The sequence below is a fragment of the Puntigrus tetrazona genome, chromosome 14 (genome assembly GCF_018831695.1).
Source record: "Puntigrus tetrazona isolate hp1 chromosome 14, ASM1883169v1, whole genome shotgun sequence".
NCBI classification, from domain to species: Eukaryota; Metazoa; Chordata; class Actinopteri; order Cypriniformes; family Cyprinidae; genus Puntigrus; species Puntigrus tetrazona.
In genome coordinates, this window is record NC_056712.1 from 4,228,304 (window position 1) to 4,241,230 (window position 12,927).

At 37.4% G+C, this 12,927-nt stretch overlaps 1 protein-coding gene across 2 annotated transcripts in view; it reads right to left on the reverse strand.

Moving 5' to 3' along the window:
• Nucleotides 1-12,927, reverse strand: part of neurl1b (neuralized E3 ubiquitin protein ligase 1B) — a 29,510-nt gene that overhangs the window by 12,747 nt on the left and 3,836 nt on the right. The window lies entirely within an intron of this gene.

A 12,927-nucleotide genomic window follows, 5' to 3' on the forward strand; every position in this document is an offset into this window, starting at 1 on the left:
ACCTTCAGTGAGATTATTAATGCATTAAATGCTATTTGGTTTTAGATAATAGTTTTAGATATACCCATATAACAAAGCAACCTTGCAATATACTTTCATATTAAAGCCATTATATTGTAACGTAGCAGATTCTAGGCTAAGTGAAGTTAAATGTGTTTATGTCAGTGCAATGGTTACACTGCACAAACTAAAGCAGGGGCAATGCACAATGACATTTTTCTGAAGCATTTGTAATGGTTCTAGAAGGAAAGGCGGCAATAACTGTGGTTAACACAGGAAGAATGTTTGAGGTGGAGACTATCTGCACTGTAAACAAACATCACATGAATAAAAGCATAAAAGCTCTTTGTTTGGGATAGAATAATATCTTGCAGTTGGATGCATGCCACCAGCTCCTGTTGCAAATATAAAACATATACAACATCATGTGAAATTACATAATAAATATAATTATAATTACTAAATAATACCTTTTAAATTATGGTGAGATGTTTCGATTCTTATTATTCACAATGTTGTTTGTCATTACCATAACTGGGGGTTTTTTTCCCTACAAAAAGTGTTACATCTGTTTTGAGTTCTGTCCAGGTCTTTTAATTTTGAAGTTCGCCTTGTTTAAATTTTGAAACATTTCAAAACAATTATGACATAAAGACCACACAATGTGCCCAGCACCACTGACCCTTTATAGTCACTTTTTTGCCCTAGACCATATATACCTGCACTGGTCATTATCTCAAGGTGTTCTACTATCTGTTATCTGCCTTATGTTAAGCTTCTATTATTAAAATCTGTTAAAGGACTGCTATACTGCATTAATTAGATCAGCTGGAACCGGGAACACTCCCCATAACACACAATGTACAAAGAATAGAATTTAATATTAGTCTGTTTCTTTCTTATTCAGTTTCTCAGTTCATATCCAGATCAGATGGTGGATCAGCACCAAGAGATGCCGTAAACTTATTTGTTTAACTTTATTTGTATATTTGAAATAGTTTTTATGCATACAATTTAAAATTGTACACCTGTATATTTGGAATAGAATTTTAAATAGTGTTTATCAGTATTTATCTGTATTTTTACTGTTTGCGTGTAGTGTTATATGTATGCACCAAGGGTCTGAGAGAAGCACACTTTAAATTCTCTGCATGTACTGTACATGTAGCAGAAGTGACAAAAACACAGATATCGACTTTGACTTAACACACCATCGTCCTGTGTTAGGCAGGAGAAGGCCTTACAAAAGGTCAGAATTTAACCTTGCACAGTTAAACTACATACGGCTGTCGCAAATAAAATAAAATGAAATTTACATCTACTCATGTTGCATAATCATATTTGTTTTGTATGTGTTTTTACAGCATTGCACGATATAACCAATCAAAGTCGACTCCATTGAGTTCATGCATAAAGTGTTTAGTCAGAAGCGCTCAGAAGAGTGAAATGCCAGAATTTTGATCAGTGCGAGCACTTGCTAAATGAATTACATACACTCTCAAATTCATCAAACAGTGTACAGAGGGCTTTACTAATTATAACAGAAGCGTTTCTTCTCCCCAGTGGCTAGAAATGGCGACAGGTGTAGCCTGCTTGGCCTTAAAATAAAACCCCAGATGGCCCAATCTGGAATCTTCCCTTTATGTCATCATATGGGGAAAGGTTACCTCACCTTTCTCTGTTTTGCCCACTTAGAGAACTCAACAGATGAAACCAGATCGGCTGAACTGAACAGCCCCCCATAATTTACGTTATTTTAAGATATAAATGTCTTAACACCTGGGGATCTAAGGACATCAACACCTAAAATAAAACTCCAAAAGGGTGAACACCATAATATAAATGATCTTTGCTTGCTTTCTCTGTATAATTTTGAATAACGGTGGAAGCGAAAGCAAGTTTTTGCTCCGACACAGACTCTTGACCTGTTGACTTTGCAATAGTGGTCTTCTACTCTAATCTTCTCTAATCTCCATCACTGGCTTCATCTTAATTGTATGAAGTGGTATGAAATATGCTGTTCATTGTTCAGTGTCTCGGTTCATTATTTTGTCGCGTTTTGTTTCATGTTTTTGGTCTTCATTTATAGTTCTCATTTATAGTCATTTTCACACTTTAGAATAAACTGCACTTTGGTGAATACATCATTTTCTTCATGTTTCAGCACTGTTACAATTGCAATGTTTAATGTTTGAAACAGCATACATTTATGTAACACCAGGTGCAATACCACATTTTCCCCATTTCCTTTAAGCAAAACTAAATTTCTTTCCACGTGATCTTGACAGGTTTATTGAGATTCATCTTCAGTCAAATTCCTGCCCTCATAGATGAATTAATTTCACTAAGTACAAACCCCCCCCCAACAGATTAGAGGAGAAAAGGAAATGAAGGACCAATGGGATCACGCTAGTCTTAACAGCACCTTAATCTACAAACCTTTTTCTAAACATTATTGTCAGTGTCCCCTCTCCTCTGGGAACAGCCAACACAGATCTGTCAGTCTGATTTCATGTAACGCTAGCAGCCATCGGCACGGTAAAGGATGACAATCAGGTCAATGTGACTCGACAAAAAGGATATTCATGAAAAAATAAATAAATTCCAGGGAGAATGTTTTTAGGGGAAGGGCAGCTTTGTATCAGCATTAGGCATATGTTTATATATGCAGGAAAACTGTGCATGTACCAAAGCTACCACCATACCAGGTTTTTTCCTCAGAGTAGAAGCATTATGTTCTTTGAGAGAGGATGTTGTCACACTGTGTGGTAAGAGTTGGACTATGGCATCAAAATCACTACCATGCGGTGGAGTGACTAGTCCTTGGACTGCAAAGTGTTACATTTGCAGTATTTTAATTCCCGTCAAGTTTCAAAGACACTGAAATGCTAAGCAGATGGCCAACTGGGAGGACTGTATGTGGTTGTCTGAGCAGCAGGGGAATCTTGTCCAAAGCCAAACTCACAGATCTAATGACAAAATGAGTCATAACCACTGTCTAAGTGGGCCTATTGCTTTCATTGAATCCATGTACAAAATATAATAGCCATGACTTGAAAAAAATCATGCATGTAATGTCTTCTCTTCTCTTGGCTGTGCTATTATTACATACATTTTCTGCCAGAGCATACATATTATTACTTGTGTTGTCAGGCATTTTGGTTACTTTTTATTTTATGTAAATGTTTTATGCTGCAGATTTATTAAAGACAGAATGAAAAGGCTTGACAAGTACTACTCCTTCCCATTTTGTCATGTTTAATATTTCAACAGAAAATTGTGGACATTTTTTCTTAAAAATCCAGTAGCCTTTAGTTAGCAACACAGCTATTTTTTGTGATTTGCTATTGCTAGCTAGATGCAGGCTGTATTAGATGGAAGGACTGTCTTTTTAAAAAAAATTATTACACTGTAAAAAATGACACTGATTTTAACAGAAAAAAACTGAACAGTAGAAACGTGTTAAATGATTAATGGTAAATTCCTGTAATTCCTTTGTTTAAATTTGATGTTTTTTCTTTAAAATCACCATGTTTCTTTTTAGTTTTTCTTATCAGCCTTGTTTATTAGGGTTGTACGTTACATCAAATGTTAAATTAATGTTTATTGCAGTTATGAGTCTCCATGATGGTGTTTAGTACTTGTGTGAATGAAACTGTGCACCCTCTATATATGTGCCTATATAAGGTGCTTGTGATGGGCTTTCAAAGGTACAAAACAGATTTCAGTACTTTAACAGAATGGTATTTTAGTTATAAGTAAATTAAATTAAGGTATTTAACTATAAATTTAAGATAAACCTAAAACGTTGCTACCGTATTTGTTACGATAGAATTCTGGCAACAAAACGGAAAGTTTTTCTGAAATAAGAAACTCCTCCAGTGATTAATCACAATTAATAAATAATATATGTGCGTGTATTATTATGTATATATAAATACACAGACATGCACGTACATATTTAAGAAAATATTTTAAATAATGATTGTTTATTTTTGTACGTTTACAAAATGCAAAGAGCACGAACAAAAGAAAAATCTAAATGAAATTAATATTTGGTGTTACTACCTTTTGCCTTAAAACCAGCATCAATTCTTATATGTACACTTGCACAAAGTCAGGGATTTTGTAGGATTACAGTCAGGTGTATGATCAACCAATTATACCAAAAGTGCTAATGATCATCAATGTCACACATAGGTTGAAACTCAGTCATAAACTGAAATAGAAACAGCTGTGTAGGAGGCTTAAGGGTGCGGAACAGCCAAACTCTGCTACCAAAGTGAGGTTGTGAAAGAAAGTTTCATTTCATGGCAGGATAGTTATACTAGTTATACTGCATCAACAAGAACTCTCCCAGACAAAGATTTCAAAGCAGACTGGCAATTTCGAGATCCCTGTTCAAGCTCTTTTCAAGAAGCACAAAGAAACGGGCAATGTTGAAGATCGTAGATGCAGTGGTGGGCCAGAGCAACTTAGTGCAGCAAATGAAAGACTTATTAGCCTTCGAAATCAGGAAGATGTCCAGCAGTGCCATGAGCTCAGAACTGGCAGAAACCAGTGGGACCCAGGTACACCCATTTACACCCCGTAGAAGTCTGGCCAGAAGTGGTCTTTATGGAAGAGTTGCAGCCAAAAAGTTATACCTCTGATGTCGAAACAAGACCAAGCAACTCAAGCATGCACGAAAACATAGGAACTGGGGTGCAGAAAAAATGGCAGCACATGATCTAGACTGATCAGTCAAAATGTAAAAATATTTGGCTGTAGCAGAAGGCAGTTTGTTCGTCGAAGGGCTGGAGAGCATTACAATAATGAGTGTCTATAGGCAACAGTGGAGCATGGTGGAGGTTCCATGTACGTTTGGGGCTGAATTTCTGCAAATGGAGTTGGAGATTTGGTCAGGATTAATGATGTTCTCAATGCTGAGAAATACAGGCAGATACTTATCTATCATGCGATACCATCAGGGAGGCGTATGACTGGCCCCAAATTTATTCTGCAGCAGGACAATGACCCCAAACATACAGCCAAAGTCATTAAGAACTATCTTCAGCATAAAGAAGAACAAGAAGTACTGGAAGTGATGACATGGCCCCCACAGAGCCCTGATCTCAACATCATCAAGTGTGTCTGGGATTACATGAAGAGACAGAAGAATGTGAGAAAGCCTACATCCACAGAACATGTCTGGAACAACCTATCAGCCGAGTTCCTTCAAAAACTGTGTGCAAGTATACCTAGAAGAATTGCTGCTGTTATGAAGACAAAGAGTGGTCACACCAAATATTGATTTGATTTAAAATTTCCCTTCTGTTCATTCACTGCATTTTGTTCATTTATGAAAATGTTTTACACTTTCATTTTTTAAAGTGTTCTTTGGTTACAGCATTTTTTCAGTTGCCTAAAAGTTTTGTGTATATATATATATATATATATATATATATATGCATGTGTGTGTGTGTGTATACTGCGTTTGTCTTTATATATGCATAATAAATATACTGTCACATTTCTCTTCCTGTTAAGTTCTTGTGTTTCCTTATTTTGTTGTGTTCCTTTCCTTGTTTAGTTTGATCATTAGTTTATCAGTTCAGTTCATGTTTGTCTGGTCTACTTGTTAGTTACTTGCATTTTTGCAGTCTCCTATGTTGGATTATCTTCTGTATTTTGTAACTAAAAGACTTTGAGTGATTTCATGCCTCCTGCAGGCCCAGAAAGCTGTGAGGTTTGCAGCAGAGTCAGAGATTGGAATGTTATGTGGAGGACTTTCTTAAGCTTGCTAACCAGCTGAGCTAGCACAGTGCTGCTTTTGGTGCATGCTTTAGGCTGAGGCCGGGCAATGAGAAAATCTGCTGCAATCTTCATGTGTGTGATTTTTCTCTGACCAAGCTGATTAATCTTGTCCATTTTTTAAATGATTTCAGATTTGAAGTTGAAAAATCAAAGAACAATTTCAATCTTGTGGCCCAGACACCTCTGAGGCAAGCCACGTCTTGCCAGCTCACCTTACGCCAGGAAACTCCACATACTGCACCAACACCTCAGATCGCCTGTCTTGCCCTAAATATCCCTGTATCCTCCAAAGCTCCACCAACATCTTCAGCTCAAGCCTGCCAGCTGCTGTTCACTTGAGTTTTCCAGCCTGCCAGCTGCGGCTTCCCTCAAGCCCACTGGCCACTCCAAAGTCAAGCCCATCAGCTGGACGGCCCCCAAGCCAGCTGGCGTACCTTTGTCAATCCCTATGCTGACAGCAGCTGTGTCCATTACCTCAAGCCAAAAGAGGAATCTGAGAAGGAAAAGGCTGTCAAGCTCCAGTCCCAGAGTTCTTTCCTGTGTCGGCTCCAGCCCCAGAGCTTGCTCCAATTTGTATCTCAGAGCTCCTGAATAAGGCATTACCCCCAGATTTCTCGGCTCCTATCATCATCCCAGAGAACTCTCAAAAAAGTCCTATTCATTCCTGAGTCTCTGCTGGTCCCTGTCAGCTCCGTTCCTCCAGAATATCCTCCAGTGCCTGCTCATTGAAAGCACGCTCCAGTGCCCACTCCTCCTGAGCACCTTCCAGGAGGACCTGGCACCCCGGACTGCCTTCTCCTGATCATAGTCCTAAACCTCAAACTTGTTCCAGGGGCATGCTGGACTCGGACAGGGCTGCTCTTTGTCACCAGTCCTGCTAATTATTTTCATGGACAGAATTTTTAGGCATAGCCTGGGCACAGAGGGGTCTGATTTGGGAGCCACAGGATTTCATCTCTGCTATTTGCAGATGATGTTGTCCTGTTGTCTTCATTGAGCCTGGACCTTCAGCATGCACTGGGCCGGTCTGCAGTTAAGTGAGACACGACAGGGATAAGAATCAGCACCTCCAAGTCCAAGGCCATGGTGATCGACTGGAAAAGGGTGGCCTGTCCTCCCCAGGTTGGACGAAAGCTCTGGGCTAGGTGGATGAATTCAGGTATCTTGGGGTGATGTTAATGATGTAAGGATGAATCATGAGACTGACAGGCAGATTGGTGCAGCAGCCGCAAAGCAGTTGATGTACCGTTCTGTTGAGGTAAAGAATGAGCTAAGCCAAAAGGCAAGCCCTCAATTTACCAGTCAATCTATAGACCTTCCATGACCTATGGTCAAGAAAGTACAAGATCTACCTTTTGACTTGCCCGGGAACACCTTGGGATTTCCCCGGAGGAGCTGGAGGAAGTGTCTGGGCAAAGGGAATTCTGGAAAGTCTTTTCAGGTTGAGGGTCAGATTGGAGAAAATCTTCCCTTGTGCTCTCCAAACTACCTTTTATTAAACCTTAGTTTGCTCACAAATACTGATTTCTGAATAAAAAAAATATATGTTATGATTTGACAAGTGTGTTTTTTGATATAGTGCCTTGCTTGGTTTAGGCCTTTCATCATAAACATGAAACTAAAATTGCTAGTAGGTGGTGGTTAGTAACAAAACACACTGTGTAGCTCAGAGACTCACAAATGTCCTATTTTCACTTAGTTAAAAATATTTTACTGTGATTTGTGATCACACTTATATTTGAAAAAATATAGAAAAAAAAGCATTACTTAGGGGTAGAAAAATGAATAGACAGATTGAATGTTCAATTTGTACACATGGGCAGGAAATAAATGGCCCTTTCTATTGAAATGACATATTTTTTTAAAAACCTCAAGAGGATGTTCATCTGAAACAAGAAAGGTTGGCTTCAGGGTGTGTAAAATATTGGGTAATTTTTCTTTTCCTTTAAGGGGAGTGTCAGTGAGAAAAAACTTGGATGCAATGGACATGGCCAAAGACTATAGAAACGTGAGTGTCTGTATTGACAGTAAATATACTGAAATTAATAAAATTATTATTTTTTGTCATGTAAAATAGGAAATATATAAGTACATTTTTTTTATAATTTTGGGTGAGCTATGCCTTTAAACGCAGCAGAAATAACCTGATTCAATCCTCCACCAATGGCGTTTCTGATCATATCGCTGGTTAATCTCTGCTCTTATGTGTTTTGAAGGACGCGTGGCTTTGCAGAGTGACTACTCATGGAGGGTGGGGACTGAAAGACTTTCCTTAATCACCTTTAATCAAATAAAATATTACTGTGTATGCAGGGTAGACTATGGCATGATTAAATGTAGCTGCTATTCATCAAGATTCGTAGCTGCTATTCATCAAGAATCTTTACAACTCCAGCAGTGGACAACTATTATTCTGCTTTGTGGAAATGAGAAAGAACTGAAGACGGCGCCGTTTGATCTTTGGCTGACCAATCAGCAGAAAAGCACATTTAATTCTCGGCCTATGTATAAATCAAATATTTAAGATATTTATTCTTTTTCTACCCCTGAACAAAAAGTGAAATACAAAAATAATTGTAAAAAATTGAAAAAGGAGCCATTTTCTAACTAACTAATATTACATCAAAATATTATTGAATGAATGATGTAGATTGAATAGACTTTATCTTTAAACAATTAAAAACAAAACAATTCTGATACATTATAGTAGTAAAAATCCAACAGCCCTAGCTCATTTACTTTGCTGCCCAGTGCATCTCATAGTGTCTTTTAATAGTTGTACTTTTACCACAGCTACGGGTTGTGATTTAACATCCCACTTGGCATTGACCTCACAGAACAATACCTATCCTTTAATTTTTCTAAAAAAACTTTACAGTAAGCGTTATTAGTTAGCATGCACTAAGACTGAGCAATATATCTACAGCGTTTATTAGTCTCAGTTCATGTTCATTTCAGCTAATTTTACTAATGCATCGTTAAAATCACAAGTTTTGTATGTAAACATGCACTGTGAACTAACATAAAGGTTGTTCATCATTTGTTCATTTTCAATAATTACCATTAACAAAGATTAATAAAGAGTGTAACATATCATGTCAAATGTCTTATTTTGAACACGCTGGGAAAAAAACAGGTAACTTGCCACACAAGTATCATTAAAACACAGCTTTCAGCATTCTGGCCCCACTTTATAACGTGCATGTGTGGTATGGAGGCATAACATGAATGTAAATAAATTAGCAATTTTTTCCGCAAATTGTAGCAAATGCATTTCTTCTAATTTTCTAAATAGTACTTTAATTTAATTTTTGTTATATTTTTGGTTTGAATCATCCCATGGGCCAGACTGCATTTGTGGGATTTGTATTGTGTATGTTTGACTCCCTTGTTCTAGGGCAACACAGATATAAATAACATTTTTTAAATAATATTTGAATTAATCAAGATATCAAATCTCAAGCTCAGCTCAGGCTGAGCTTATGACTGGGCTGCATCCAAAAATGCATTCAAAGCATTAATTGGCAATTTCTTAAACTCTCAGAAATAGAGTTTTCTAGAAATAGATCATTTTATTATCCTGATAGCAACTGTCATTATTCTTCTTCTCTGGCTTTAACGGTCTTCAAGAGACAGATAGCAGCTGGATGTTAATTGCAAACAATTAAATTAAAAGTTTAGATTAGCCTTAGATTTATTTTTTTATATTAGCATAACATGTAAAGGTATATGTAAGAATGTAAGTCAGATTGAGAAAGACAAGTCACTGACCTTTCTACCTCAGACCAACTGTAACAAGCTGTACATCCAGTGGATATTTGTTGGTAAACCACCCTGCATATTCAGTCGGGTAAAAAACTGTCCAAAATATGTCCAAAATGTAGTCTTTGGGGTCTTAAATGTCAGGTTACGGGCTTCAAGAGTATCAGAAGTTCGTTTGACAAACAGTAGGAGGTTGCTGAGTGTCATGTTCTTTAAAGTGCCGTAACACATAAACAGACACAAGATAGTGTGAACCTTGACAACAGAAGTTGACCTGCCTGACAAACTCCTGAGGTCAATAGGGGTCAAATACCAAAAGTATATTTTAATGACTGTCCTAAAGTAGTCTTTTTACATCTAGAGGAACGGACCCAAACCTGGTAGAACAGGTTCAGCAGAACATCTGGTGATGGTAAAGTTACTACATAACTAACATAAGCTGGAATAAATGGACTATTTAAAGCTGTTGCTAAATAACCAATACATACATGCATACACCTGTGATGGTATATCAATGCAATTCTGCCTTTAATTACTTTTTAATTTTAGCATTGCCTGACAACCGTAAATAGCCATTCAGTAAACCTAATGAAGTATAATAATGAACAGACTATAACTGTAATTCAACATCCCTATATTGTTTTAATGTGGGGGCTACACGAGAGAGCTGTCAGTGAATTCAAAATGTCGTGAGTACAAGTGATCAGCATGTGGTAGTTAGTACGCGCATATGGATCCCAGACACAAATGTTTCACTGCAGTGACTTTTTACAGAGAATTAAAAAAATTCTTCTGTGGATCAAATGCCTACGAAAGAAAAATGTTGGATACATTGTTGACATGAAGAAAGCGGTTTCACGGCACGTCTATGTTTCCATTAGACTTGCTTTCTCAGTGAGACATGAACACCAACAAAAACAAGTTCAAAATGTGGCATCTGATATCTTGAGGTCAAAGGGTGGTTAAACGTGGGAACCGGCATGTGTTCCTCAGATGAAAGCAGCACACACGCCTCACAATTTGTAATTTCTGTAAGGAATTCTATATTTAGAAAGTTGTACTGTATTGCTTTTTACATATGTAAAGCGCTACACGTTAATGTCTAGTTATGACAATGAACTGGTGGTAATTCCCGCTCCTACTGATATGGCACAATGCTATTATCCGAGAGAATTCCGTTTTTGAAAACCAGAGGAATGTAGCCATGTGTTCTAAATAGGGCTTACACATCGTAAGATTTAATGGAAGCCATGTGAATTTGAGATTAACGAGAGGTGAATTTGATCTTTTAGTAATACTGCTGGTTTAAGAGAATCCTTGTTACCATATCAGCAACATTTACCAAAACTATCTGAAAAAAATTTAATGGAACCAGATTTTTTCAGAAGAAGATGTAAGTGATGCTTCTCTGTTGAGAAATCATTGTCATGGGGGTTGTCAAGTCATTCGAGGGGGCAACATTTTACCTTAGTGGCCCCATCCTAAGTCTATGATAGTCTGCAGGATCCGTTTTGTGCCAAAATGTAATACATAAGGGGTCTTTACACATCTCTAACCTTTGATACGAGTCTCTGCATAGCTAAAATCTAAAAAACATTCCTGTCAGAAAGATGCATACATTAAAAATGTATTTGCATTAATGTATGTGTCGACGGGCTCTTTAGCATTAACGTATAATAGTAGAACAGCTTATAAACATCTAATGTATAAACAAAGACATTCACATCACAGTGATGCCATTAGTTATAGATGCACAGTATTTATTTCAGAAGCCCTAAGTAAGACAGCTGTCCTGTCCTTTGAATGCTATTTTAATACCCTTTAAAGCAACTCCAAACCGGCCTGTAGGGCTTTGTGTCATCTCTCCTGCACAAGGTTAACAACACCCTGAGAGCTGTCACCAGAGCACAGGGGCCCTTAAGGGAGGTGGGCCATACCACTCTCCATGGGAAAGAGACATTGCAGGGTATTTTTGGGCTAAAGAACCCATTTGAATGCTGTTTATTGACCTTGGGTTTAGGTTTTTTTATTTAAAAATTACTTCTTAGTGAGTATAAAAAAAGTGCACACACCTGCTATAATTTAAGCTTTTAGAAACGTAAAAAGCGACTATAATTAAAACCATTTCAAATTTTCATTTCAGCGGCAAAATAAAGTGACAGTTGACTTGATGTAAAGCCAGTTACAGTAGTTTTAAGGTTCGTGTTTTTGTCCTTCAAAAGACTAATATCAAAGAGTCAAAGCTAATAGTAGGATTATCTGTATCATGATGCTATATTATTCTGCTTGTTAAAAAAGTGTTGTGCAATAGTACTAATAACTTTCGGGCAGAAACCTCATAGCAAAAAGATAAGATGATTTCAACAATGTTCCAATCAACCAATCAGATTAACTTTTCAGGAAATATCTGTTTTAGGCTTATGATCAGTTAGGTGCTTCTACACCCTTTATAATAAAAAATGGTTAGGTTTAGGAGCAGGGATTTGGCTAGATTTTTGGACAGTAATGTTGATCCCAGAACATGCTTTACTTGGAAAAATCAAGCTTACCGCATTCTATCATTTAGCCAAAACGACATGATTTTAAAGACCATGTGCTATGCACAGTCTATTTAAGTCTAATTAGACCTAGTATCACTAGTACTTGCTCAAGATGCGCAAACTCAAAAAGAGTTTTTCGAGTTAAGACAATATGTTGCACGTATTCAAACAACTGCTTCTTTATTTACCTTATAGCAAACAAACAGATACAGACCAAAATGTGTGCAGCACTTCATTTTAGTTAACATTTACAGTACTGCTTGATTTTAAACAGACAACTACAGTACAAATATAAGACCTATTAGTAGAACAAGCCTCCTGGTGAGGGGAACACAATAGCTGTAGTGACCAACAATAGGATCGTGCATGTCAGCGGTACTGTTTTGGCGGTTTCCAAGGCACATCACTATCACATGACTCGCTGAAACAGCTGCAGCATGGGCAGCAGTGGAAGTCTGAAGATAGCTCGCTTGTTTTCTTGTGATTAAATCTGCTTATTTTGGCACCCCCTTGACTTGCTCCTCCCTAACATAAAAGTATTGTGAAGGGGACAAAAAAAGCAGAGGAAAGATCTATCGCATACAGCACTCTGTTTTCCTCATTTCAGAACTTTGCTTCCAAGTCATGCTAGTCACGTAGATATTGCTCTGTTCAGAAGGCCATTTCAACATCAGTTTTTTTATTGGTGAAATGACCAAAATAATAAATATTCATATCACGTGGGCTTGTGGGTGTGTGTGCGCATAGATATATACACACTGCCCTCTATAAGTGTATGCAACAGTAATGACAAAATTACTTTGTTTGCTCCCTCATCTTCATCTTGGTT